General features: G+C 51.9%; 1 protein-coding gene across 1 annotated transcript in view; it reads right to left on the minus strand.

The window, feature by feature from the left end:
- The window catches only part of LRRN2 (leucine rich repeat neuronal 2), a 63,352-nt gene extending 36,102 nt beyond the window's left edge, over positions 1 to 27,250 (minus strand). The window contains exon 1 of the mRNA XM_079931744.1: positions 26,907 to 27,250. The gene's annotated coding sequence lies outside the window, so the exon portion shown is untranslated. The remainder of the gene's footprint in view (positions 1 to 26,906) is intronic.
- Between the last annotated feature and the right edge of the window lie 380 nt (positions 27,251 to 27,630).

The following is a 27,630-nucleotide window of genomic DNA, read 5'->3' on the forward strand; positions in this document are numbered from 1 at the left end:
AGACATCACTGATTCACTCTGGTCTCCTTTGCCCTTATGGGCTGGCACCTCTTCTCCTTTACTCTTGTTTACGTGTGGTAGTGGAGAGAGAGTGTTCAGTCTACCACGTTCAATCGCAGTCCCTCTCTGCTTCCTGTCATTCGAAAAGCAGCAGACACTTGGCATTCTCAAGTTTACCATAAGGTGGTTTCCACTGCAACAACCAACCCCGATCTGACATGAAATAGTGCACAGTGCTGACTTGCAGGCTGTGAGTCTGATTCAGGAGAACCTCCTGGCAAGCTGAGAGTAAGGTGACTTTGCCCTCACTAGCCATCCTCATTATATTTCTCAGCCATACTTTACTACATTTTATGGGGGAAATTATAGGGTAGTCTCTAATCCATGGATTCATGACAGGCTATGATGTCTCTCTTGAGAATGTCAAGGGTCTAGTGTATTTCTGTCGCTATGGAAACTAGCTCCCTGGTGACAATCAGGCTTAGAGACATCACAGTGGTGGGATGCACATGGATTCTGGCTCTGGTAACAGGCAGAGAGCAGTCCCTGGAGAGTTGGCTACACTCACCCTAATGACCAGCTACATCCTTCAAGATGTCTCCTCTCGTCCTGAGCACCTAGCATGGGGCCTGGCTCGAAGCACTTCAGCTCAGAGAATGAGGAGGCAGAGGGTGAGCCTGTCTGACCCACCAAGATCTGGAATCGTTCAAGTACTCCTGGAACTGCTCCCAAATCCAGCCCCCCGGGGCTTCTGCTTCATGGTCACCCAAGCGAGGAAGAGTTGGCTCAGAGTTCTTTCAGCGGCCAACAGTTCTTTTTTTTTTAAACGTTTTTTATTTCTTTAATGTTGTATCTATTTTATTTATTTATTTTTGGCTGCATTGGGTTTTCGTTGCTGTGCGCGCGCTTTTCTCTAGTTGTGGCAAGTGGAGGCTACTCTTTGTTGCGTTGTGCGGGCTTCTCATCGTGGTGGCTTCTCCTGTTGCGGAGCACGGGCTTTAGCCACGTGGGCTTCAGTAGTTGTGGCACGTGGGCTCAGTAGTTGTGGCTCACGGGCTTAGTTGCTCCGCGGCATGTGGGATCTTCCCAGACCAGGGCTCGAACCCGTGTCCCCTGCATTGGCAGGCGGATTCTTAACTACTGCACCACCAGGGAAGCCCCTGGCCAACAGTTCTTAACTTTCAGAGTGGGGAGGAAGGAAGGAGATGGATAATTAAAAAAAGTCACTAGTGGGCTTCCCTGGTGGCGCAGTGGTTGAGAGTCCGCCTGCCGATGCAGAGGATACAGGTTCGTGCCCCGGTCCGGGAAGATCCCACATGCCGTGGAGCGGCTGGGCCGGTAAGCCATGGCCGCTGAGCCTGCGCGTCCGGAGCCTGTGCTCCGCAATGGGAGAGGCCACAACAGTGAGAGGCCCACATACCGCAAAAAAAAAAAAAAAAAAAAAAAGTCACTAGTGTTTGGCTTTGAACTAATCCCCCGCCCCCAGCATATTTACTATGCAAATGAATTAATACAGTTAAGTGCTTAGGACAGCCTGGCTCCTGGTAACTGCTTTATAAGTGTTTGCTATTATTATTACAAAAATTGTATTTAGCTTGAGTCCACATGAAAACAAATTTGCACTGCCTGCCTCTCTGCAACTCCCTCAACTCAGAAAATGCATAAGATAGAGACCCAGGGATGGAGACTCCTCTTCACACAAGAGCAAGTAAACCATCATCCAAATATTCTGCTTATTAGTTCTCCCCATTCACCAGACTGGTGAGCTCATTCCGTCAGCCCTACTCCTTGACGCTTTACCAAGAACCAATTAGTTGATGTCTGTAAAGCCATTTGTGAGTGCTCCCTCTCCAGGCTGTCCTCACAGCTGCCCCTTCCCGGTCCAGGCAGGACAGGCAGGCCCAGCTCCTCCTCCTCCCAGTTCCCTCCTCCCTGCTTTTTTGTTTTGTTTTGTTTTTGCATTACGCGGGCCTCTCACTGTTGTGGCCTCTCCCGTTGCGGAGCACAGACTCTGGACGCGCAGGCTCAGCGGCCATGGCTCACGGGCCCAGCCGCTCCGCGGCATGTGGGATCTTCCCGGACTGGGGCACGAATCCGTGTCCCCTGCATCGGCAGGCGGACTCTCAACCACTGCACCACCAGGGAAGCCCCCTCCTCCCTGCTTTGTACCTATGGCTCCAGTACATCCCGGGTCTTGAACTGGCCTTGGCTGGTCGTAGGGCTCTGGCTCCTCTGTTCGGCTCTCCTGCCCATCCCTACTTCTCCCTTCCAGTGCCTCCCCCCCTTTTCCAGATGTGTCTTCTTGCTTTTTCTGTCACTGTCCCCATCATCTCACTTTCTCTCTTTTCATCCCCTGGGCTGGGAGCCCCTTAAGGGCAGATCTTCTCTACCTCTACAGTTTGAACACCTAGCATAGGGCCGGGCACATAGTAGATGTTCAAAATATTTTTTTTCTTTTTGGAATGATGAAATCTTCTTTCTGTGTTGCCCTGTTTCTGTATCTGCTTTGTGTCCTCTATCTGTAAACCCTCAGCCCATCCCACCCCACTCCACCCTGGCCGGCTTCCTCGCAAAGCCTCTCGGGCCGCCCCTCTGCCGGGCTGGGGGCAAAGGAGCTAGTGTTCCCAGCGCCAGGAGAGCCCTGCTGACCTCAGCTGCAGAGAAAGGCCTGAACAGGTTGCACAGCTCAGTGTATCAGAAGTGATCCCTACTGATGAGGGGTAGGCTTGTGCTGTGCAATTTCCATCTCATTTGTCTTTTCATTTGTAGCTTAAGTTGGCGAATTTCGTCTGGAATGTGCCTGGTCTCTGGCAATCCACACACAACAAATGTGCGTCCCCTGTAGCTGTGACAGAGAGTCTGGCAGGGGAACAGGCTCAGGTCCCCCACGGTGGCACAGCCCTGGGTCCTGAGCCTCCAGAAATGCTAATGCTTGAAGGATGGTGACCAAAAGTGATTTCTCCAAGGCCTGGGGTGGGGCAGGGACAGGGAGGAAACTGCAGTGAGGGGGGTTAGGGTTATTAGGCCCTGGAAAAATTTGTTTTCTTTTTTTCCTTTTTTTCTTTGTTCCTATCTACCTACCTATCTTGCGGGAGAGAGTAAAGTGCAGGGAATGGAAGATACGTCGTTTGGGCCTTTAAAAGTGGGCAGCATAGGCACAATGTGGAGCGAAAGAAGCCAAGAAATCCGATCATATAAATTAAAAAACTGGCAAAACTAAAGTATGTTGCTAGAACTGTGAACAGTGTCAGACTGTCAAGGGCACGAGGGAGGCTTCTGGGGGGCTGGAAGTGTTCTACATCTTGATCTGGGCTATGGGTAACGTGGGGGGTATGGTACACCCTGTGGACAAATTCATCAGTTTGCCCACTTATGATCTGTGTGCTTCACTGTGTGAGTTCTACATCAATAAAAGTGAGGAAAAAAAAAAGTCACACCAAGGGTTTTCCAACTTTACGATGCATAAGAATTACATGGGAGCTCATTTAAAATGCAGATCCCACTACTGGGCATATACCCAGAGAAAACCGTAATTCAAAAAGACACATGCACCCCAATGTTCACTGCAGCACTATTTACAATAGCCAGGACATGGAAGCAACCTAAGTGCCCATCGACAGAGGAATGGATAAAGAAGATGTGGCACATATATACAATGGAATATTACTCAGTTATAAAAAGGAAGGAAGTTGGGTCACTCGTAGAGACGTGGATGGACCTAGAGACTGTCATACAGAATGAAGTAAGTCAGAAAGAGAAAAACAAATATCGTGTATTAATGCATATATGTGGAATCTAGAAAAATGGTATAGATGATCTTATTTGCAAAGCAGAAAAACAGACACAGACGTAGAGAACAAACGAATGGATACCAAGGGGAAAGGGGTGGTGGTGGGATGAACTGGTTGATTGGGATTGACATACATACACTATTGATACTATGTAGAAGATACATAAATAATGAGAACCTGCGGTATAGCACAGGGAACTCTACTCAATGCTCTGTGGCGACCTAAATGGGAAGGAAATCCAAAAAAGAGGGGATGTATGTATATGTATAGCTGATTCACTTTGCTGTACAGCAGGAACGAACAACATTGTAAAGCAACTATACTCCAATAAAAATTAATATAAAAAATGCAGATTTCTGGACACTGGAGTGCTGTCTGGGAATCTGCATTGTTAACATCCCTCTCCCCATCAAGAGTGATTCTGAGACAATGGTCCACAGACAAGACCACATGGGGCTTGGACGTCTGTCCAGTCATGACCTAAGTGCCACCCTGCTGGGAGCCATGAGGGGCAGCTGCGTGGTTAAGGGCTCCCAGACACCCTTGGCAGGAAGGGTCAGGGGCTGCTGTGCTGCGGCACAGAGGAAGCACTGTCAGACAGAATTGGTAGTGGGAAAGGAAGGGCAGCTCTATGAGCTAACTCAAATCAGGACAGGGAGTAGGCCCCCTCAGCCGGGGAGGGAATTACTCTGAGCAAGGAGCCCTCTCCAGCACTCCTGTCCCCTGGGCACCCTGCCCCAGGATGGCCAGGCAAACGTCATGGAGATGCAGTGGTGGGGAAAGCTGGTCCCCGGCAGAGATGGAGTTCCACAGAATGGCCTAATGACTCCATAGGGACCAAAGACTGTGTTCGATGAGCCATGCATTCCTCAGCAAGCACCTGCTGTTGGACAGGAAGAAGAAACCCAAGACGGAGACATGCAGCTAAAGAGGAGACCCTGGAGAGGGTGCAGACAACGTGGCATTTCCACAGACAGACGCAGGGCAGGAGTGTCTGGAAATGTGTGTAAATTATGTCTTCTGAGCCGTCCTTGATTTGAAGGCCTGGGAGGGGAGCTATTGATAGGGGTGTGGGGAGAGTGAAGGGCGCAATGTTTGGGGAGCATCTACCACATGTCAGACCCTTTCCAAACACCACGTCGTTTGATTGTCACGATATTCTGACTGGCTTACTCACGTCCACTTTACGATGATGAAACCAAGACTGAGATGTTCGCCAGCTTGTTCAAGGCCACAGACTTACCAACAGTTGGAATCTGAACTTGGGTCCATATGACTCAAGCCCCACGACCTTTCCATATTCCCTGCAACCTCTCCCTCTCAACCTCCAACAGCGGTCAGACATTTAAGAAGTTGCAAAACGCTTTCTCACACGTTATCTTGTCAGGCAAGTATAAGTCCCACTTTATGGATGAAAAATTGACCTTCAGGTAAAGAATAACCTGCCCAAGATCAAACAGTTGGTAAGCAGCTGGGAACTTGGGCCTTAAGCACAAGTCATATGGCTCTAAATTTGCCACAGTCCCTTGTCTGGACACTGAGAAACACAGTCCAGCCCTGTCATAAGTCTCAGAGAATCTGGGGACACCACTGCTTAGAGCACAGCTTGGTTCCATGACGACTGGTTTTACTAAAGCCCTTTAGGAACTGAGATAGATAGGCACAGGGATGTGTCATCTTGGACATCTGCCCTGACTCCACCCACAGGGGTTTTCCCAGGCATTCTCCCTGGTACACCTGGTCATCACAGGTCAACATACAACACACGTGAGTACAGTGTTCTGGGGTGCCCTGCAGTATCTGGACTGCTCTGACATGCTGAGTGTTCACATAGGGGCAGCCATCCTGGACCCTCCATTCTGCTTGTGTGTACTTGGGGAGTATTCACTGGGTGGCTTCTCCCCACGATACCAGCAATCATTCTTTGCCCATCCTGGTTTCTCCTTGCTGCTGCCTCTTCTCTAGGAGATGCAACCAGTGCTCTCCAAATCAGACCTAATTAGACCAGCAAATCGGTGTACTCAAGCCATCACAGCACACTCGAAGCACAAGTGGAAATGCTGTTTGGATTATCCTGCAAGGTGCTTGTTGCGTCTGTTGTGTTTCCTTGGATTATCCATTCTCTGTTTACCGCCTTCCATCACGTCCCTAATGGAGAGGCAGGACGCAGTCCCCCACAGGCCAGCATTCATCTTCCCAGTCTGACCCTCTTGCAGGCTATTAAGCTGCTGTTGCAAGATCGAGGAGGGGAGAAAAATGAAAACAGTGCACAGAGAGCAGCGAGGGCAAATGGGACTCTTTTAGAACCGGATCCATTGATAAGTCAGGACAAGAAGAAATAGCCTCAAGCTTTGAGAAGCGGAGAGCTCCCCAGATGGCAAGGCCAGGTGAGTAGACCTCCTGGCTGGGCTGTTCACAGGAGGAGGCCAGGCTGGGAGGGTCTCTGTAGAAGGCTGGGCCTCCTAGGAGCCCAGGCCCAAGGAAGTGAGGCAAAGGTTACTGACGTCAATGCTGCCCCTGCCTCAATTAAAAGATTCGCTATTCTCCCTATCCCACTCCGGTCCTCTCCTTCCAAAGCACTGTAGGAAGAAAACAGAGAAGCCTACAGACCAGCCATACAATAGACCCACGATACCAGCCCCACCAGGCCCTCTCTGCTGCAATCCTTTTATTCTTCTCTTGCTGCCGCCCCGGTACACTCTGCAGAGCCCTTTCCTAGACCTGCTTCTCACTGTGCCCCCGTCTGCACCCCGTCCTCTGGACAGGTGGCCTTGCCGACTTGTGGGGCTGATGGGATGGGCAGGCATGACCTGTGCCCTCCGGCACTGTGCCTCCCTGCCCACACACACCTCTGCCCAGCTGCTAGTCTTCTCTTCCCTCTGTCTTAAGGAAAGAGGTTTTCTCCTTTTAAAAACCAACCTCGTCCCTTCCCACTTCCTCAGGAAACTCAGTTCCCTCACTTACGCTCTCTCTGCCTTTAAAACCAACAATAAAAATGCTACTTTTGTCTGGTCCTCCTCCTAAGCAGAGCCTTCTTGCTTAGCCACCTGTGAGCTGCTTTTCAATCTCACAGCTCTTCACAATCCAGCAGCATTTTCTCTGCTTTCAGCCTCCGGGAGCTCTTGATGGACTCATCCAGCACCGCTAGAAGCCCTTCCTTCTCGGAACTCTCTTCCTGTCTTCTGTGCTCTCCTGTGCTCACCCTCCCTCCGGGATCAGCCTCTTCTGCAGGCTCATCTCCCCCCTCTTCCTTGGCCGCCTCCCCAGTACTCTCTTGTCCCATTGGCAGCACCATCACAGTGACCATCAAGTCCTTTCTCTCCATTCAGTCCCTAAGCTACCAAACTTCAACTTGAGTCCTTAGAACAGGGGCCCTAAATCAGACACGCCACACCCTCTACCCCAGTACTGGCTGCACCTCCTAACAAGCCCATCCTCTCAACAGGCCATTCTGCCTTCCCACCCATGACTCTGCTCTCTTTAGGGAGAGGAGTCAACTCTTCCTTTGAAGTGGCCCTGATGACAGAGAGTGGCCATACATTCCCAGGGGTCTGAGGACATAGGCCCAAATGACCTGCAGAAAGGTCAAAATGACTCTGGAGTCTTGGTTAAACCTCTGTGAACTTCCTGCCAGACTGTATTTGCTTTCCTCTAGTGTTTCCTCCCTGAGCCTGGGAGTCAAGGAGGTACCGCTCCCGAGAGGCAGGTCCCAGGCCTGTTCTTCCGTGTCCAGCCGAGTCGCACCTCCTCTAGGACACCTTCTCCAGGAAACACCGTCTCTCTTTCCACCAACTACCACTGGCTTTAGGGCCTATACCATTTAGTTTGGTGTTTAATTAATCGCTTTGAGGCTGGGTCAACACCCTTAGCAGTTCCTTGAGGGCAGGGCCCACGGTCTCACCCTTTTCGTCTGTCCCTCCGACACAGGGCCCTTGCTAAGGCCTTGACTGGACTAAAATCACAGGTTCCCTCTGAGGTCACGGGACACGTTTCCAAACTCCCTCCGTGAAAGTCCCGCCCTGGAGACCCCACTTATCCCCACTGTGTCCCTGGAGGCTGAGGCTAGCTCTCTTGCCACCTCACCTCTAACAGACAGGGATGGCACAGGGGCTCGAGCAAGCCGTCCCCGGGGTGCGGTGCCCGGGACCGAGACCAGTTATAGCTCGTGGGGCCTTTCCAGTCACTTAATCGCATTTGGCTCCACACCTGAGCTTGAGGATTCCAACTGCTCCACAAATCCTCCTTAATTAAACCTCCTGAGGCCCCTGCCGAGTGGCAAGAACTCAGCTCCTCTTCTACAGGCAAAAACGCCCTGGTGGCCTTCTTGGCCTAGGGTGGGCACTTTCTGGACCCAACCCATGGTCTGTGCAGCCTGTACCAGCACAGCCTGCCTGGAGCAGCTGAGAGGGTGGTGGTGACAAGCAGCAGGAGCTGGAAGGGCTTCTCTGCATTGTGCTAAAATGAGCAACCTGCAAATTAGATGCAAAACACCATGCAAACATGGCATATAGTAATTTGGAACCAATCGCTTTGGGCATTTTAGGCAATAAAATGCCAGCCTCTGTATGTGATCGTATTTACTGCCCCGATTTTCCTTTTCTGATATTCCAAGTAAAACTGAAAGTGCAGTTACGTAAGATATCAAGAGGGATGTGTTTCTCTCTTGTGAATGTCTAGGCACAGGGACAAGTTAGACATTACTGTTACCTATGTAAAAAAAAAAAATTGTACTGCTACAGATGCTATTTCATCCACATCCTCTCTGCCTCATTCCTGAGCGCCTACTGTGTGTCAAACACTAGGCTGGGCACTAAGAGCACGAAGCGCCATCAGTTGAGCTCAGTACAACAGACAAATCTAAAGGTGCCTATTACTAAACACTTACTAAATGCCACCTACTAGCTGTGTGACCTCGGGCCAGTTAGTTTCCTCACTTGAAAATGAAGTAATGCAAACGTGCTTCAGTGGGTAAGTAGTTAAACTGTAGCACATCGCTATCAGGGAACACTACTCATCAACAAAGGGGAACAAAGTACTGATACAGGGGACAACTTGAATGAAACTCAAGGAAACTATGCTGATAGAAAAGAAGCCAATGGCAAAAGACATAGATTGTATGATCCCATTTATATAACATCTGTGAAATAACATGATCATGGAGATGGAGGGCAGATTAGAGGTTGCCAGGAGTTAGGGATGGGGGTGTGTAGCTATGAAGGTTAGCACCAGGGAGCCTTGTGATGGTGCAGTTAAGTATCTTGATTGTGGTGGTGGTTACACAAAGCTACACACACACAAATGAAATCTGGATAAGCTCTATGAATTTATCAACAACCATTCCCTGGTTTTGATATTGAACCATAGCTTCATAAGATGTGCATGTTGGCGGAGGCTGGATGAAGGGTACTCAGGACTTCCCTTTACATTTCTTTGCACTTCCAGTGAATCTACACTTATTTTGAAACAAAAAGTTTTTCTAAAAATAGGGTATATAGTACCTACAAGATGAGCTTATTCTTAAGGTTCAGTGAATTAATATAAAGCACTTAACATATCTAGCACACAGCAAGCCTTCATTACATGCTGTTGGTGTTGTTACTACTACCTGCCAGGCGCTGGGAGCACCAATGTGAGTAAGTCACAGTCTGTGTTCTCAAGGAGCTTCCAATCCAGCATGATAGGAAGACGCAGCAAAGACATGTTTAATACGGCATGCTGAGTGTGCTCAGTACATGGGAGGAGGTCTCTGGGCTTTGGGGAAGGTTTCCCGGGAAAGATGTCAGGAAAGAAGTACAGGGAGAGTCAACCAGGTGAGGAGTGTATGAAGGGCACCCAGGCAGAAGGAACAGTCGAGCAAAGCTTACCGGTGTGGAGCAGCATGGGAAGGCCAAGAAGCAGTTGATTTTACTTGGGCATTTAGAAGGCAGAGAGTGGTACGGTGAGAGGCTGCAAAATAGGCAGAAGCCACTGCAGGGAGGCTGTGTATGCCCCAAGAGCCCAGGCATCCTCCGTCCGGAGGTGAGGGTGAGGGACCACTGTCCGACATCCTCCTCAACCACCCTCGTTCTTTCCTCTGGATTCTCCAGGCCCTCCTGCTCCTGGGACCCAGAGAGCCTGATCTGTCACTCTGTCCTGGCACTGAATGAGGGACTCTAAGTATCTGAGAAAAGCGAGAGGCCCAGTGCAGGCTCTGCAGAGCCCACGTAGACCGGCCTTAACCACACAGGAGGTATATCCACAAACCAAACTGCACATCACGTTCCACCCACCTCCTCCTTCCCACCCCATGTAGGGTTTTTTGCTTTTTTTTTTTTGTACCACTCCTCCTTCCACTACTGTGGATAATCCAGAACTTGGGGCAGCCTCTTTTCTACAAGCATGTATATGCAATGGTGCAGAGAAGCACAGAAGTGGGGCCACAAGCACCAGGTTTGAGCTTAACTCTTTGCTGACCAGTCCCGTGGCTGCAAGCAAGCCATTAAACCTTTCTGAGCAGTAGCTTCCCCCACTGTGAAACAAGCGATCATAACACACACCCCAGCTTCCTCATAAGGGTGGCTCAAAGGACATTAAAAAACATCAAAACACCATGATATACGTGAGAGCTTTGTAGGGTGAAAAATTATTGCTATTGTTCCTGAAAGAACTATTGGTAAAGAGGAGTCTACACCTCTGATTGGAAAATCAGAGTAAATCTCCTTTGAAGCTGGGCAAAGTCTTTAGCTGGGGAAGGACAGTGAAGGGAAAGGAAAGGGGAGAGGAGAAGCAGCCCTGCTTCCTTCTACTGCAGAACACAGGCAAGGCAGCAGTCATCTGGTCACACTCTCAGCTCTTTCCATGAGATCTTTTTTTTTTTTTTTTTGCGGTACGTGGGCCTCTCACTGTTGTGGCCTCTCCCGTTGCGGAGCACAGGCTCCGGACGCGCAGGCTCAGCGGCCATGGCTCACGGGCCCAGCCGCTCCGCGGCATGTGGGATCTTCCCAAACCGGGGCACGAACCTGTGTCCCCTGCATCGGCAGGCGGACTCTCAACCACGGCGCCACCAGGGAAGCCCGAGACGAGATCCTTTTTGTATTTAAAGACCTTTCACTAATTAATTCACTCCCCAAATAAGTTTTGAATGCCTAATCTGTGCCAGTGTTACAACCGTGAACTAAACAGTGTCTCTGCCCTCATGGGGTCACAGTCTAGTGGCAGAGATGGACATTTATCTAATAAGCACAGCCAATTATATAATTAGATATCATGATGTGTGTTATGAAGGAAGCATATAGGGCATTATGAGAGTGTTTAACAGGGGGCTGATAAAATTCTGGAGGTACCCTGGGGAAGCTTTTTTAAAGAAGGGTTATTTGAGTTGAGATCTGAAAGCTAACTAGAATTGAGGGAGAAATATGGAATACGAAGAGTGATTAAGGGACAGGGAACAGCATGTGTGAAAAGCATGAGGCAAAGAGCTTAGCAAAGAATGGTAAGAAGCCAATGTGTAGAGTGTAGAGCATGACAGTGGTGGGTGCACTGGGAATCACTGAAGAGTTCTGAGAGTATGGGAGACTGTGACCAGATCAGACTTCTGTCCTTAAAAGATCATTCTAGGGACTTCCCTGGTGGTGCAGTGGTTAAGAATACGCCTGCCAATGCAGGGGACATGGGTTCCATCCTTGGTCTGGGAAGATCCCACATGCCACGGACCAACTAAGCCCATGTGCCACAACTACTGAGCCAGCGTGCTGCAACTACTGAAGCCCACGTGCCCATGCTCCACAACGAGAGAAGCCACCACAAGAAGAAGCCCGCGCACCACAACGAAGAGTAGCCCCTGCTCGCCACAACTAGAGAAAGTCCGCGTGCAGCAACGAAGACCCAATGCAGCCAAAAAAATAAATAATAAAAACACTTAGGAAAAAAAAGAGAGCATTCTAGCAGCTATTTGGAGACTGAATTGGCAAGGGCAGATGTAGACACCCAAATTAGAAAGGGATTCCAGGGCGCAGGCGAGAGGTAAGGGCAGCCTGAAGTGGAGGCTGTGAGGATGGGAAGGAGTGGATGGACATGGATGCTGTCCCAGAGATCAGACAGGACCTGGGCATGGACTGGTTATAAGGGGGTAAGGGGAAGAGTTGACGACTCCTGTACACAGAACTGGCTTGAGGGGGTACCATTCAAAAACCAGGCAATGCTGAAGGGGGATCAGGCAGCGGGTGGAGAGGCAGTGGAAGATTAGGAGAATCATGACTGTGTCTTTAGATATGCCAAGTCTGAAGTTTCTTGAGACTCCCAACTTAGTCAACTAGGCAGGTGGACATAAGGATACGGAACTCAAAGGGAAAGACGCAGGCTAGAGATGTACTTCTGGGTGTCACCTGCACGTGGCTGATAACAGAAGCCTTTCATGAGATGGCTTAGGGACAGCTATGCAGTCAGAAGAGAACTCCTTGAACCAGACCATAAGCAATGCCAATGTTTAAAGATAGAGAAGGGAAGGATGAGTCAGCCAAGAAGACTTGGAATAACCAGAAGAGCCAGGAATATGGGGTCAGAGAAGCCAAGGGAAAAGAAGTGTCAGAAAGGAGTAAAAAAATGCTTCTGAGAACTAAAAAATGTTTCCTGCACTTAGTGATATGGAAAGCTGTTTCAGTAGAGCGATGGGGGAGGAGGCCAGACTGAAGTGGGGCAGAGGAAGGAGTGGGAGGTGCAGAAACGAAGACAGCTAGTAGAGCCAGCTCTTTCAAGAAATCTGGCCCCTAAGAAGAAAGGAGGTAAGGCGGCAGGCGGTGGCGTTGGACTTGAGGAAGGTTTCTGTTGTTGTTGAAGATGGGAGAAGCTTGAGCGTGGCGGGAAGGATGTTCCTGAGGAGACCAGAGGACAGGATCTGGAACACAAGTGGAGGAAGAGCTGGTCTGCAATGGAAGTGCTGCCTCCTCTGCTCAGACAGGAGGGAAGGGGGAGACGACTGGTGCACAGGCAGCTGGGTCTGAGGCTTTGGCGAAACGAGTTGAGGGTGTTTTCCCGATGGCTTCGATTTCTCTGTGAAGTAGGAGGTGAGGTCCTCGGCTGAGAGTGAGGGCGTAGGTAGAGTTCTGGGGAGGGAGGTGTGAAACAGTCATTGTGGAGAGTCAGGAGGGAGATAACCACGGGAATGTGGTAGGAACACCAGGCACTTCTGAAGAACAAGTTGGGTTGGTGATGGCGAATTTTGAGAGGTCCCAACCTGCCTCATTTTGCCTTTTTCTAGCAGGCTTGTGGTCTGGGTGCAGGCAGAAAGCAGCAGACAGAGTGATTAATCTGGAACTGGGATTTTGCCAGACCAGGCAATAAAGACAGAGGGTCAGGAGAGTTTAGGATATTGGCAGGAGAGTTCTTAAAGTGATGGAACATGGAATTTATCTGCACTCAGAGAAGTCAGAGGAAGGTCACGGATGGCAAGAAAGTAGAGGTGCCAATGGACCAAAGGATCTAGAACATAGGTCCCAATGGACCTACGTCCATATGGACCAAAGGTCTCAAAGAGTTAAAAAACGGCTGTGTGGGAGTCTGAGATAACAAGCTGGGGAACCAGGAGGTGGTGACCAGAAAGCAGGGTGCTTTAGTAGGTGATTTCCAGGTGACGGCAAGATCTAGGGTGTGACCTTGGGAGTGAGTGGCTGAGCCGGGAAGCTGGTGAAGGGGCTGATGGGTCTGGGGGTAGAGTGAGTTGCTCATCTAGTCATTGATCTCCCCCAAAACAATGGACAGACTTGGAAAGGGAAGGATGTCTATGGGCAGATGCCAAAGGCTTCACTGAACAAGAGGGTGGTTGGTGATGATAAGGGGGAAGCAGAAATGCAGCCTGACTTTTATGAGATTAGGGGAATAATGGTCTTAGAGAAATTACATTCCCTTGTACCTTAAGTATGTTCTCCAGAGTGAAAGGTCAGAAAAGAAAGTAGAAGGAGTCTTGAGAAGAGGTAATAGATATAGCGTATGGTCAGAAGTTCGGAAATGAATACCTAGTCCTGATGACACTTACATGCTGTGTGACCTTGGGCAAGTCCTTTCCCCTCCCTGGGCCTCAGATTTTGCATCAGTAAAGATAGATTGGGGGAACTGGCTAACCTAAAGCTCCCCAATCGATGTTAGGGTGCCACAGATGGGTTACAGGTGTGCTGAGACATTGACCCCCCCCCCCCTTAGCCCTCGGGTCAGTCAGAGTCCCTGAGCCGCTATCATTGTGTCTGTGTGCTATACTGTGAACAAGAGGGCGGGGTAGCGTGGGCCAGATACTCTCCAGGGCCCCAGCCGTCTCTGTCTCTGACGTTCTGTTTGCGCATCTCTGGCACTCGGTCTTGGAAGAGGCTGCAGGGAGGCTGATAGAAGAACAGACAGACTCCTGCTGCAGGCAGAAGTCCATCTGCTGGCAGAGATGGAAGCCAAGTTCCCAGCTCCCTCTTGCTCTCCTCGCCTCCCTCCCAGCATCAGCTGAGCGAGCTGTGATCCGCTCAGCTGCCCAGGTGAGGGGCAGGTGCATTTGTTCCTCTTCCGTCTGGTGGCTGGGTGGTCGCTGGCAGCCCCCTCAAGCCTCAGCAGCAGCTTATGAAAGTGGAGGAGCACTTCATCCACTTTCCAGCTCTAAAAACAGACTCACCATTTCTGAGGAGTCAGGCAGAATGTCTCATTGCACATGACCCAGACAGAGCCTTCACAATGCTGACCTTTCTCTTGGGGCCAGCCACTTCTCAGACATCCATGGAAGATCCACTATGTGGCTGACCTTGGGCCACCCTCTCTCTGCCACTAGCCCTCCCTAGCCTCCCCCTCCACCTCCTGTCAGATGCTATATGCTTAGAGAATGCACAGGCAACCTAACTGCACCCTAATCATAAAATATTAGGAAAGACCGGCACCTGGCCCAGTACTTTGTACACAGTAGATACTCAGCAAATATTTACTGAATAAATGAAGACTATTCTCGAATACTTAGAAAAAGAAAACCCTACCAAGCCCACCAGAAGTTTTTAAATTATTCATCACTTTGCTCCTATTTATTGGAGTAGATAAAAGATTGTTTTTTAAATTCGTTAATATTTATTGGTGCCTACTATATGCCAAGTATTGAAGTGTGAGCTGGTTTCACTTCCACAACCCTGTGAAATGGGTATGTAAATCCCATTTTACAGATAAGCAAACTGAGGCTCAAAGAGAGGTTAAGAGACATGTCCAAGGTCAAAGAAGTGGTAGACAGCGGCGCCAGGATTCTAACCGAGACGTATCTAACTTTAAAGATGGTGCTCTTTTTCAGCACACCAGGCTGCCTCTCTGCCTAAAGAGAGACCAGGATGGAGACAGAAGCGAAGGAGGAGGCAGCGAAGTGTGGAAGACTGCGTGGCACACAGGCGAGGCTCCCCGCTGCCTTGCCCTGGGAAAGTGGTTTTGAGGTTGGGTAAGCTTTGCTGAAGAGGAGTGGAGAGGGTCAGGGCCTCGCTCATCTCTCCGCCTTTGATTGCTTGGCTGGCTCACCCACTGCCTATGCAATCTGGCATCCCGCTCAGCCACCGCCTAGCTGGGTTCTCTGAGCGTGTGAGAGGCCAAGACGTGGCAAAGACCTGTCCTGTGGATATACCACCCTTGTCCCCTCCCCACAAGGTGGGGAGACTACTGGGCCCAGCAGAGACCCTCGTTCTCAGGGCCCAGGGAGCAGGCAGGAGACGTCAGAAAACACGAGTGGTCTGACCTGCACAGATGAACACGGCTGTCAGCCCCCCATGCCTACCCGCTGCTGCCTGACAGGTGAGCAGCTGTGCTCGACATCTGTCTGTCCATCTGTCTCCAACTCAGGGGCCTGGAGAGAGCTGATGCTCCTCAGAGAGGGGAGGCCCTGGACCTGAAGCAGCTTCTATACTGCAGATATTAATCAGCAGGGAATAGGAAGGGTGGGGAGGGAAGAAAAGGGTGCCTCTATCGCCATCCCAAACGTGAACGTCCTCCCCACTGCCAAGCCCCCCTCACTTCCCCCACCCTCCCGCCACCAGCTCCCCTAGCTCTGCCTGCCAAGCTCTGCGAATTACCACACATGCCAATAAGTCATTAGAAACCAGAGCGGCAAATGTGGGGTTGCCATGGAGACCAACACCCGGAGATGGCAGCCTTGGGGGCTGGCCAGTGGCTCAGGTGTGCTGTGGGGGAGAGCTGGGTAGGCCAAAACGCCTGGCAGAGGGGAGATAAGGCACTAGCGGAGTGCTGACTTCAGGTGGGGCACCGGGCTCTGCCACCTCCGCTCCCCCCTCCCCCAAGGCCCTGTGTGCTGCAAGAGGGGCAGGTGCAGCAGGGCCAGCGGGCCAAGCCCCCTCCCTTCATAGAACTGCATCTCTGCCCGGAGGAGGTGGCTATGACCAAGCCCACCTGGGGACCAGCCCCAGGGTGAGGGAGGCTGACAGTCTTGAGCAACCTGAGCTGCTGGCCTATGTCTACAGGAAGAAGCCCCTCAGTGAGGGGCTGAGGGCAGGCCCAGCACTCAACCACTTTCTCCCATATTCCTGAACGTCGAACTCACTTGTGCTTCTGCCCAGTGCTGAGCACAGCACCCAGCTCTTCGTAGGTAGAAGCACACACACATTTGCTGCAGATGGAGAAGCGGATGAGAACGAACGCGGGTGAGCACCCGAGATCTCTGACGGGACAGGAGCAGGCCCTGGACTGAGTCTACCAGTTCAGCGTGACCTCTGACAAAGCCACTTCTCTCTGGGCCTCGGTTTCATCGTGGCGAAAATAACCAGATTGTGTTTCAGACACAGTGTATTTCAAACTGGTTCTTCAGAGCCTCGGAGTTCTGAAAGCGATTCCTCCAGGGTCACGGGTCAGGAGGAGGCCAAGTAGTGGGGTTCTGGTCCACTGGCTTTGCTTCAACTACAGCACCCTGTATTAATTTCCTGTTCTTGAGGTAACATACTACCACAAATTTAGTGGCTTGAAGCAACATAAATTTATCTACAGTTTGAAAGGTCAGAAGTCCAAAATGGGTCTCACTGGGCTAAAATCAAGGTGTTAGCAGGTGCGTGTTCCTCCGTGGAGACGCCAAGGGAGAATCTGTTTCCCTGCCTCTTGCAGCTTCTAGAGGCTGCCGCACTCCTTGGCTCACAGCCCCTTCCATCTTCAAAGCCAGCAACGGCCAGTCGGGTCTTTCTCATCACTCTGACGCTGACTTCTGCCTCCCTCTTCTACATTTACAGGACTCTTGTGATTACACTGGGCCCAGCTGGATAATCCAGGATAATCTCTTTATTTTAAGGTCAGCTGATTCACAACCTTAATTCCCTTTGCCCTGTAACATAACAAATTTACAAGTTCTGGGGATTAGGAGGTGAGCATCTTTGGGAGGTCGTTATTCTGCCTACCACACATATAGCTTTGTCTTGAAATATAGATCAATTTCTAGAAATGTTTGAAAGCCACATGACCAGAGGACTCAGTTGCCATCAGTTTTAAATGCTATGGCCTGGACTCCTCCTTTCCTCCCTGGAGGATCCTCCCAAGGAAATTCAGAGGAACTCTGGGGTCTGCCCATTGAGTGTGAACGCTGGCAGGCTTAGGCCGTCCTGGTGCGGTGTGCAGAAAGGTGGTCTCTGTGTCCACCAGTAAAGAGGTCTCCAGGGAGGAAAGCATGAGGGCTGTTGTGGAGAACCCACCAGTCTCAATTTTCTCCTCTCCCCTCCCTCTGTAACCATACATTCAGATTACCCTGCATGCATCTGTTCTTGTTTTCGCTTCCAGGTCAGGTCAGATGGCGCTAGCTGTGTGTGCATGTGCATCCACGCCTGCATGTGAATGATCTTCCCCCACCAGACTGGTGATCCCCGAGTCCATGTCCTTGTTTTCCTTGGCTCCCCATTACCCGTCCCCATCCATTGGCACTGCACCTGGTGCAAAAGGTGTACTGATTTGACAGTAAAAAAAAAATTGAGACAGTGGCCCTTCTTCCCACATCGTGACCTTCAACACTGTCCCTTCCTAAATCCATCCAGAGGAGCCCCCAGATTATTTGTAATAAACTCCAGAAACAGGACCCAAGTTCAGAGGGCACAGGTTTTAGAATCTTCCTGCTAGCACATTTCTAGGCCCACAGTGATCAACACTTGCTCCTGGGGGAGATGGTGGCCTCACGTTCTCCTCCCACATAGCATGACCTCTGTTCTCACCTCTGCAAGATACTCTCTGCTGACTGCCTGGAACCCAGTGGGGTTGAATAACCAGATTCTTATGAGAAAGGTGCCCTCTAGTTATTAATCACAGCCCTAGTGTTTTATGATTTTATGCAAATTACTCACCCTCTCTCAGCCCTTTTTTCCCCCTTGGTATAAACCATTCCCATTCCTACTTCTATTATATGTCCCAAGGGATCCTGGAGAAGAAATGTGATGCAGGAGGAGAAAGCTATTCTTTGGAGGTACGGCCCTGGGGAGACTGAAGAGAAAAGGAACTAACATTTACTGAGCTTCTACTTTGCAGCAGGCACTGTACGCAGATTAGCTCGTTTAACGGGGTGGTTGAGAACCAGGGCTCTGGAGTCAGAAAGATGTGGGGCTGAATTCTGACTCTGCCACTTGCTGGCCTCGGGCAAGTTACTTAATGTTTCTCAGCTTTGGTTTCCTCAATGGTAAAATGGGGGAAAATAACATCTACTGCACAGCGTTCTGTGGATTAAGTGAGATAAATGCAGTAACGCTTTCGGCACATCATAAGCACTCAACAACTTAGCTCTTGTCGTTAGCAACCCTATGAAGTGAGTGCTATTAACCCAGATGTATAGGTGAGGAAACTGAGGCTCAGAGAACCTAAGAAACCGCCCAAGGGCGTATGGTTACAGGAGGGACTCTAACCAGCTCTGATTCTACCTCCTCTGGATTGCAGGCAAGCCCCAGGCTCAGGCCTGCATCGTGGAGGTGGCTGTGCCGGGGAGCCTCGGGGATAGAGCTTGGTGGGCCCTCCTTCCTCCGGCTGCTGAGGGCCCAGCGGAGGGAGAGCAGACCGTGGAGCAGAACACTTAGCCCTTGCGACCCTTGGCTCCGGCTCTCTGGCTGGGGGCCGGGACAGCGCCACCAATGCTCCCACTCTACCCCAGGGCAGTCTGTCTCCACACTCCAGAAGTAAGCCCAACCCCCAGGACCCAGGCGGCCTCTCTAGGGGAAAGAGAGACTCACCCCTCATGGGGGATGGATGCTCTTTTGGGCAGAATTTCATTTCCATTTTGCCATACACGAAACTAATTGGAATGTTCTAGGAGTAACCTACCAAAGAGGAGCTCAGGCAGTGAGAGGAAGGGAGAAGAGAAGCTGGCTGCAGACAGGGTAGAAAAATGGAGCTCAAGGGAATTCCAGAGAACTGAGCCCCGGACAACAGGGGGCTGAGTGGGCGCTGGTGGATGGCATCAGATTAGAAGAGAGCACATCTACGAAAACAACTCGAGAGCTGGAAATGGGACCTGAGAAGAGCAAGAGGGCTTCAAGGGACAGAGATCAGCTGGCTCTGCAAAGGAGAGGCCCAGAGTACTGGCCTATGGTTTCCATTCTCTACAGGGCTGCTCTCCTGTTTCCTGAGAGAATAAAGGGGACACGAGAAACCTGGGTGATGGGGAAGGGGCTGCTCCAGAGACAGAGTGCCTGTCCTGGGCAGCTTACGCTCCTGCGGCCTTACTCCCACCCACGTGCCCTCCCCTGGCCTGGCCACCCTTCCCCACACCCACAAGTTCCCCTCCTGAGAATCCTCCCCTCTGCAGATCCAAACCCCACCCGGTTTTCAAGGCCCAAATCAGCTGCACCTCCTCGGGGAAACGTTCCCTATATACTCCCACACAGAGCTCACAGTTCTGATAACATTTATAGTCTAAATCACACAGTTTAGCACTTGGTTTTAAATACTGTCTGGTATTATTCCCTCCTTATTTCTTGTGAGTATAAGTTTTGCCTTTCCAGCTGATTGGTAGGTTTCCTTACCAGTAACGAGTGTGTCTTATGCTTCTTTTTATTCCCCCCTATCCACCCCCACCCCCTCACTGTCTAGGAGGCAGTGCCCATCATGTGAGGACTTGGTGGGTCAATACTGATTGACTAAATTAGCTTCAATGCCTGGAAAACTTCTTGACTAGCCACCCAAGTAAAACGCAGAAATGGATGGCCCAAACCTTGGGGTTTTTTTTTTTTTTTTTGCTGTACCGGGCCTCTCACTGTTGTGGCCTCCCCCGTTGTGGAGCACAGGCTCCAGATGCACAGGCTCAGCGGCCATGGCTCACAGGCCCAGCCACTCCGCGGCATGTGGGATCTTCCCGGACCGGGGCACGAACCCGTGTCCCCTGCATCGGCAGGTGGACTCTCAACCACTGCGCCACCAGGGAAGCCCAAACCTTGGGGTTTTAAAAGGTCAGATCATATCACCCCTGCCCTAAACCCTGCAAAGCCTCATCTTACTCTGAAGAAACAAACTCCTCACCCCAGCTCCAGGCTCTCCAAGATCTGGCCTCCTCAAACCCACCAGGCACAGCCCTGCCTCTGACCCCTTGCACCTGCAGTTTCCTCTGCCAGGCGTGCCCTTACCATCTGTCTCCATTTCATCTTTACGCATGTCATCTTCTCAGCGAGTTTGCCCTGTACAAAGCTACAAAGTCTCCTCTTCCTAACAATACACTCTTAACCCCCTTCCTGGCTTTATTTTTCTTTTTAGCACTTGCCACTTTCTAATACACAGTTGACACTTGACCGATGTTGGGGAACGGGGCAATGACCCTCTCTCTGCACAGCTGAAAATCTGCATATAATTTCCAGTCGGCCCGCTATATTTGCGGTTCCTCTGTATCCACAGATCAAACCAAATGTCATGTAGTGCTGTAGTATTTACTATTGGAAAAAAACCCCACGCAGCTGAAACCCGTGTTGTTCAAGGGTCAACTGCACTATTTACTCTATCCTCAGACAATAAAGTATAAGCTCTAGAGATCTCTGGTTGCTCATTTTTACCTACACGCCCAGTGCCTGGCACAGATGCTTCATAAATACTTGCTGAATGAAGAGACCCCAGCCCCACCCTGGGTCTGAGATGCGAGGCACAGTTGTGCTCAGGGGTGGGCAACGGACAGGAAATTCTGTAGGTTCCCCCTAGATGTGGGATTCTACCATTTCACCCCTGGGCCAGCTCTGGGGAAATACTTTGAGGTTCGGAGGCCTGGAGCTGTGTGAGCCCCAGTGACCTTCATCCCATTGGGAGTTCTGTCCAAGAAGTAGAAGGTGAGGGGGCGGGGGTGACCGCCAGGGAAGGTAACATGTCAAGTCCCTCCCCTCCGTGTGCACAGCTTTTAGGTTCCTAGTGTGTCCGACAGCCAGCCCTCTGTGGTCTCTCCATCTCCTGGGCATTACAACCCCTGCCCTCCCAGGCCAAAGACAGACACTTTTGTCACCTGCCTCTGATACTCATTCTGAGAACGCTTTGTAAAGGAACACGACCTTCCCTGACTTTCTTCTCTCCTCGCCCCTTTCCTCCCCCTACCTCCCCACCCCCCGCCCCCGGGTAGAATGAGGGAAGACAGACCCGCCTTTCCTGGGGGACCTGTGCTGGTTGCCTAATAATTGCTGCCCCTTCTTCCACATGTTTGCTCCTGAAGGATCTGTCCCGTGAGATGTTTGTAAATAGGAACAATTGTACTTGCTCTTCCCAAGACACAGGATTCTCCCTTGTTAGAGACACCCCACTGACAGTGCTAATCTCAAGCTTTCCCCACCTCCCCCGCCTCATCGGGGTCTGCAGCCCACCTACCCAGAAGTCACTGGGACATCAGTCACTGGGAGAAGACATCTCCCAGAAGTCACTTGTGCGTTGGTTCCCACTACTGCGGCCCTGGGGACTGACTCTTAGGGTCCAGCTTCTCTGAGGCCACTAGCTCCATGTGGCCTCCGAGTCATTTAGCTGAGGCAGAGGAAACAATGTTGGTTCTCCAGGAGCTGTGACCTCTGGGAGGAAAAAGAAGGGAAACCCTCTCTGAAGGTCCCAAAAGTGGGACAGGCAGCCCCTGGCTTGGACAGGACTTGGGGAACTTCTTACTGTAGGGGGTGGGGAGAATGGGCAGGATGCCCCCAGAGCACCCTCCAGGCCCAAGGGACACTGGATTCTGGGGGCGTTAAGGAGAGGAGCCCACCGGTCAGAAAGGTTAAGTCCTCCCTTGGTTTTTTTCTAGCTACATGTCCTTGAGCAAGTTATTGAACCTCTCTGAGTCTCAGTTTCCTCATGTTTAAATTAGAGATAATAAGAGGACCTACCTAATGGGGTATTTTTTGAGGACTTAATGGGAAAATGTAGGTAAAGCACATAGACAGTGCCTGGCACATGGTAAGTGCTCAGTAAATGCCAGCTGCTATAATTAGTGCCATTACACTGTGCAAGGTGGAGGCGAAGAACAGTTAGTGCCCCAGGAACCCTCTGCCTGCTCTTCGTCTTGTAATTCACTTCAAGACCATCGCATGCTGAGCAGCAGGGAAGGTGTGGGTGGAAGAAATGTACAGAGAGAAACTGAATTCTAAACCAAGCCTGGGTCAACTCACCTCCTAAAAGGCAGGTCCCTCAGGCCAAGGTTTCTCCTGGGTCCCCAGGAAGCACAAGAAGCCAGAGGACAAGGGCCATGGCAGCTCTGGGTTTGGAGCAGAGACTGCTCAATGCTGGCTTAGAACATTTAGGAGGCCAAGGTCATGAGACCAAATCCCAGCAGGGATGTACCAGGTCCCCTGCCCAAAGGCCAAATGTTTTAGGCTGGAGAGTGTGGGGATGTTCTGGGCGACCTGCCAGCCGCACTGGAAGCTCAGCTCTGAGCACCGGGAACAAAGAGGCTGAGGTAGGATGTGTCCGAGATGCTCCTACTATCTATAGAAGGTAACACACACACGACACAGCCCCTTTCCACACACGATTCCTGGGCCCCAGGGTTTCCAGGCCCACCACCTCTGCCTGGTTGACTCCTTTTCAAGGCTTGCCCCAATATCGTGTCCTTTGATGACCGTTTCCTCATCTGCCGACAGAGACAGTCACCTCTTTATCTGCTTATCCCTATATTATAGCACTTGTTTCACTATGGTAAGACTGACTCCCCCATTTAAGAATAGTTATCTGGCACTTACTAAACTCAGTGCATGTATGAACTCATTTAATCGTCACAACAACTCTATGAAGTAGGTACTAGTATTATCCCATTCATAGATGAGGAAACCGAGGCACAGAGACGTTACATAACCTGCCCAGCGTCACCCGGCTAGAAGGGGTGGATCTGAGCCGCAGCCGTGTGGCTCTAGAATCTGTACTCTTACTGTCGACTCCTAGAAGGCAGGGGCAACACCTGATTTGTCTCTGTCCCTAGCACCTAGCACAGGGTTGAACGCACAGTAGGTACTTAGAAAAGATAGGCTGACTGAGTAAGCACACGCCTGCATAAGGCTAACATGGTTGAATGTTCCAGCCTCTATGCTGCGGGACAGAGAGACCAAGGCCCTCTGGAAAGTATCACATAAAGCCATCCTTCTTATTCATCCTCTCTTAGCAATCCCACCGCACACTGCTGTCTGTCCTGCCCATTGTGTCTTTTCGTGCATGTCTCCTGCCTTCTGGTTTTTGTTTCTGTTTATCTCCTGCCTTTGTCTGTTCCTAGGTCACTCTCCCCCTTTCCTGTCCCACCCAGCCTCCATCCATTATCCCTGTCCTTCTCTGTAGTTCTTGCAGGCTTGAAAGCCTCCCACCCCCATTCTTTGCCTTGGAGCTTTTCTAGAATCCAGACTTGCCCAAGGAGGCTGAGAACACCAATGACGTTGACTCATTAGACTGGCCATGGACCAAGCTCCTACACACTGACCCTGAATGGAAACGGCAATTTCTCATCAACTCTACTTAGATGCTGTGTGTGTGTGTGTGTGTGTGTGTGTGTGTGTGTGTGTCTGTGTGTGTGTGTGTGTGTGTGTGTGTGTGTGTGTGTGTGTGTGTGTGACAGAGAGAGAGACAGAGAGAGAGAGAGAGAGAGAGAGAGAGGGAGAGAGAGAGAGAGAGAGAGAGAGAGACTGCCTGCCTAGTTTGTCACAGACCTGTGTGGGATCAGGAAGATCCACTGCCCTCCCTGCCTCCTCTCCCAGGGTCCCAACTTCTCCAGGAAGCCTTCCCGGATCCCATGAGAAAGCTTATTCACGCAACCATTCATCAAATCCTTATATATTTTAATATTCTGAGGAGACAAGGCATGCTCCTGAAAAACTTGGTTAAAATGTAATCTTCAGATAACTGTATAAGTTACCAGATGTCACAGACATAGGGGCCAAGTGAACTGCAGATAATCAGTGATTTCAATACGGAGACCTCTGTGACCTGGGACAAGTGGTTTATCCTCTCTGGTCCTCAATTTCCTCAGCTATAAAGCAGATGATAATCCAGAATTTAGAAGGTTATTAGGAGGATTGAATGAGATAATTTCTGTAAAGCTCCCGACAGACTGGTGCTTATAGGTACTCAGTAACCAATATGTTTCTTTCTCCCGTCTCCATCTAAAGCACTGGCCTTCTACTCAGCCCTCCCAGATAAATGGTAAGATATGAACTGGTCCATCCTTTGAGGTCAGAAATGTCTTAAGGACAGGATGACCCTGGGTCTGTAAGCTTTGCAGTACCTGGTTTACCGTAAGAAGATGGGCCTGTCATGTTAGAGGTCACTCGGTATAATAAAGATGACAATTTACTAGGGTTGTTCACACGCATCCCCCACTGACCCTACAAGTAGTGGGTCTTTGAAACAGCCTGGTGATTACAGACCTAATCAGCTGGGAAGTCCAGATACAACTTTGGTTCTGCCTTGAGATATAAAGGTTTGTTTAATTGCTGTATCCTCAGCTCCTAAAATAGTGCTAAGCACAGAGTAGGTGCTCATTAAATTGTTGAATGAATGAATATTTTTTTAAAAGCAATGGATTTCCTTTCCCCTTTCTAATAATAATAATAAAAAAAAGAGGGCAGGTAGGAGGGGCAAGTGGTAAGGTACAGGAATCATGCAGGGGGAACGCAGCTGCCAGGCCCTCCACCCAGGCTCCTCCTCTGCAAAGGGGGTACAGCAAAGCTAACAGTGCATGTGTGCCCACCGTCAGGATGCTCGGGAGCCAGGAGCCAAGTGCACACTCCTGGCTTGAGGCTGAAGCAGCAGTTTATAGAAGAGACGGGGCAAAGGTGGAGACAGACCTGGAAAGGAGGGACGGAGAAGTCTGGGGAGAGGACGAGGGTGAGAGAAGAGTGAGAGCAGTCTGAGGGAAAAGGGAGAGGAAGAAATGCTTGAAGGGGAAGTGAAGAGTGAAGGAGAAAGAGAGGAGGAGGAAGGAGGGGGGGAGACACAGGAAATAAAGAATGGGGAGTGGAGAGGAATGGTGGAGAGTTAGAGGAAACCTGCTGTCTCAGCCTGGGTGGAATTCGTCTTAGCAGACCTCTGAGTTCCCCCTGCCATTCAGTGTCTTCTTTGGGTCGGGCTGTGCAGGAGGAGGCTGTAGATTTGGGGGTGCTCCTAGATGCCAGGTGTCTGCCAGACCCTGGGCAGGTCTCAATCCCTGAAGCCTGAGGCCTTTAGTTCCATCCTTTCCAAATAATGAGGTCTCATCCCAGGTCTAGAGGGACACCCCCTTCCCACCCCGCATGGGGAGGAGGAGACTCTGTGAGCCAAGCCCAGGGGAAGGAAAGTGGTCTAGAAGGCTCAGACCCCTAGCTGTGTTCTCTTTCCGTCTTCTCCCCATAAGGACACCTGGCCAGCCAGGAAAGTGGGTCAGGCCACCCACATGTGACTTTTTTCTAATAACAGCAGGGCCCACAGGCAAGGGGGCCTCAGTGCCCTGTACACAGCCCTGCCCATCCCATGCCCAGTGCTCTTGTTGGAGGGACCTTTAAGGAGCAGTGGGCAGTGGGAGGGGATCCCTGCCTTCTCATTCAGGAAGAGGACATGGGCCAGAGCCCACCCCAAGCTGGCGGGGAAGGGGGAGCCTGCCGTCTGCCAGGGTGCATGATAAGACCCAGATCTCCCCATGATGATGACCAAGCTGGCAGGGAGCCGCCTCTACTCCCCTGACCTGGGGTGTCTGTTTTCTCTACCACCGCACCTTCTGGGGTCTTCAAGTAGAGGGCCCGACGGGTCCATTTCTGGCAACTGAGCGCTGCGCCCAGCCCACCCCCTCCAGACCCTGCAAGGTGCCCTATTAGAAGCTGCGTTGGTTCCAGCAGACCGGAGCTGCGGCAGCCTGAAGAACAGAGCACAAAGCCCAGCTGACATCCTCCTTCCTGTTCCTTTGATGGGGAAGAAAGGACAAGGACAGAGGGGGAGCACAGCAACAACCCTAGGGCCCACCCTCAGGGTCCAGGTCTCCCGCACCTCTTTAGCTTCTCAGCTCAGCCCTAATGGGGCTCAGGTTCCCCTCACCCGGCGGCTCCCCGCTGGCTGGGCCGCCGGAGCCTACGCCGCCCTTCGCCTGCAGGACAGACGCACCACCTGTGGCTGGCCAGCCCCTCCCGTCGGCTGGGTGCCGCGGTGGGCCCCGAGCTGGCCTTCCACTCCCGGGGCCCGCAGGCTGAGCCCGGGGCCTGCAGGCTGAACCCTAGGCCCGCCCATCCCCCACCCCGAATGTCCCAGCCCAGGCTGCGCACAGACCCCTGCCGCCCGGGAAGAGGCAGGCTCCGGGTTCCAGATACTTCGGACAGACGCCAAGGCCACCTTGGACACCCAAGCTCCAAGGAAGGGAAAGTCCCCGGGCTCTGGAGCGCTTCCCCTGGCGAGTCCGCGCCTGTCACGCCCTCCCTAACCTCTGCCACCTCGCGGCTCCGCGACATCTCAGGGCCCCGCTCTGCCCAGCAACAGTTTGGGGCGGTTCGGGCCTCTCCGGTGGATTTAGGCCCGGGCGCCCCCTCCTCGGGTCCAGGCTGCGCAGTCGGCAACCGTCTTTCCAGTCTCCAGCCCTCCTTCCCTCTCCCCTCGCGGCCGCCTCCCCGCCCGAGTCCCTGGCTCCCTTACGGGCGTCGCGGCAGAAGCCCGCCCCTCCCCTAGCGCCCGCCCGGCCCAGCGGCCCCCAGCCCGCGCGCCCCGGGTCGCGAGCCGCACACTTACCCCCGGCCGCCGGCCGCCGCCTGCGCCGCCGCGCACCGCTCCACTCCGGCCCGGTCTGGGCTGAGGAAGACCAGTCTGCCCTCCCTCCGCGCGCCGCCCGCGCAGGCCGGGGTGGGGTCGCGGGCGCCTCCCTGCCGCGGAGTTTTCCTGGGAGTGGTCCCGGGGCAGAGCCGGGTTAGGGCGCCGGCAGATCAACCACCTTCCCACCCGCGCCGCGCCGCCCCCGCGCGTCCGGCGGGAGGCTGGCGACCGATATCGTGCGCTCCTTCCGCTCGCCGCCCGTTCGCAAGTGCAGCGAGCAGGCCTCCGCGGCGCCTCGCGCCCCTCCGCGCGCCCCTCCCCCCGGCTTCTCGCTCGCTGCTCCGCCGCTCTCCCAACCTCCCCAGCCCACTCCGGTCGCCTTCTCCCAGTCAGCCTGCCACGCCATCCCCCACCCCCTCCAGTCCTGCTGCCATTTTAACTCCAGAGTGTCCAGAGGCCCCTTTCACACACACACACACACACACACACGCGCGCGCACACACACACACACACACACACACACACACAGAGGGAGGAGTTGGGTGGGGCCAGATGCTGAGGCTTGAGCGTCTGGGGCCGTGGTGTCCTCGTGCTTTTACACGCAAGGCTTGTCTGAAAGAGGAAGGGAGCACAGCGCGTGGATCTGAGAGGGGAAAGGGAACGGCTCTTTTGATATTGCTTCTTACTCCCTTGTAAAGGCCAG

The sequence above is a fragment of the Stenella coeruleoalba genome (assembly GCF_951394435.1).
Source record: "Stenella coeruleoalba genome assembly, chromosome: 1".
Classification (NCBI taxonomy): Eukaryota; Metazoa; Chordata; class Mammalia; order Artiodactyla; family Delphinidae; genus Stenella; species Stenella coeruleoalba.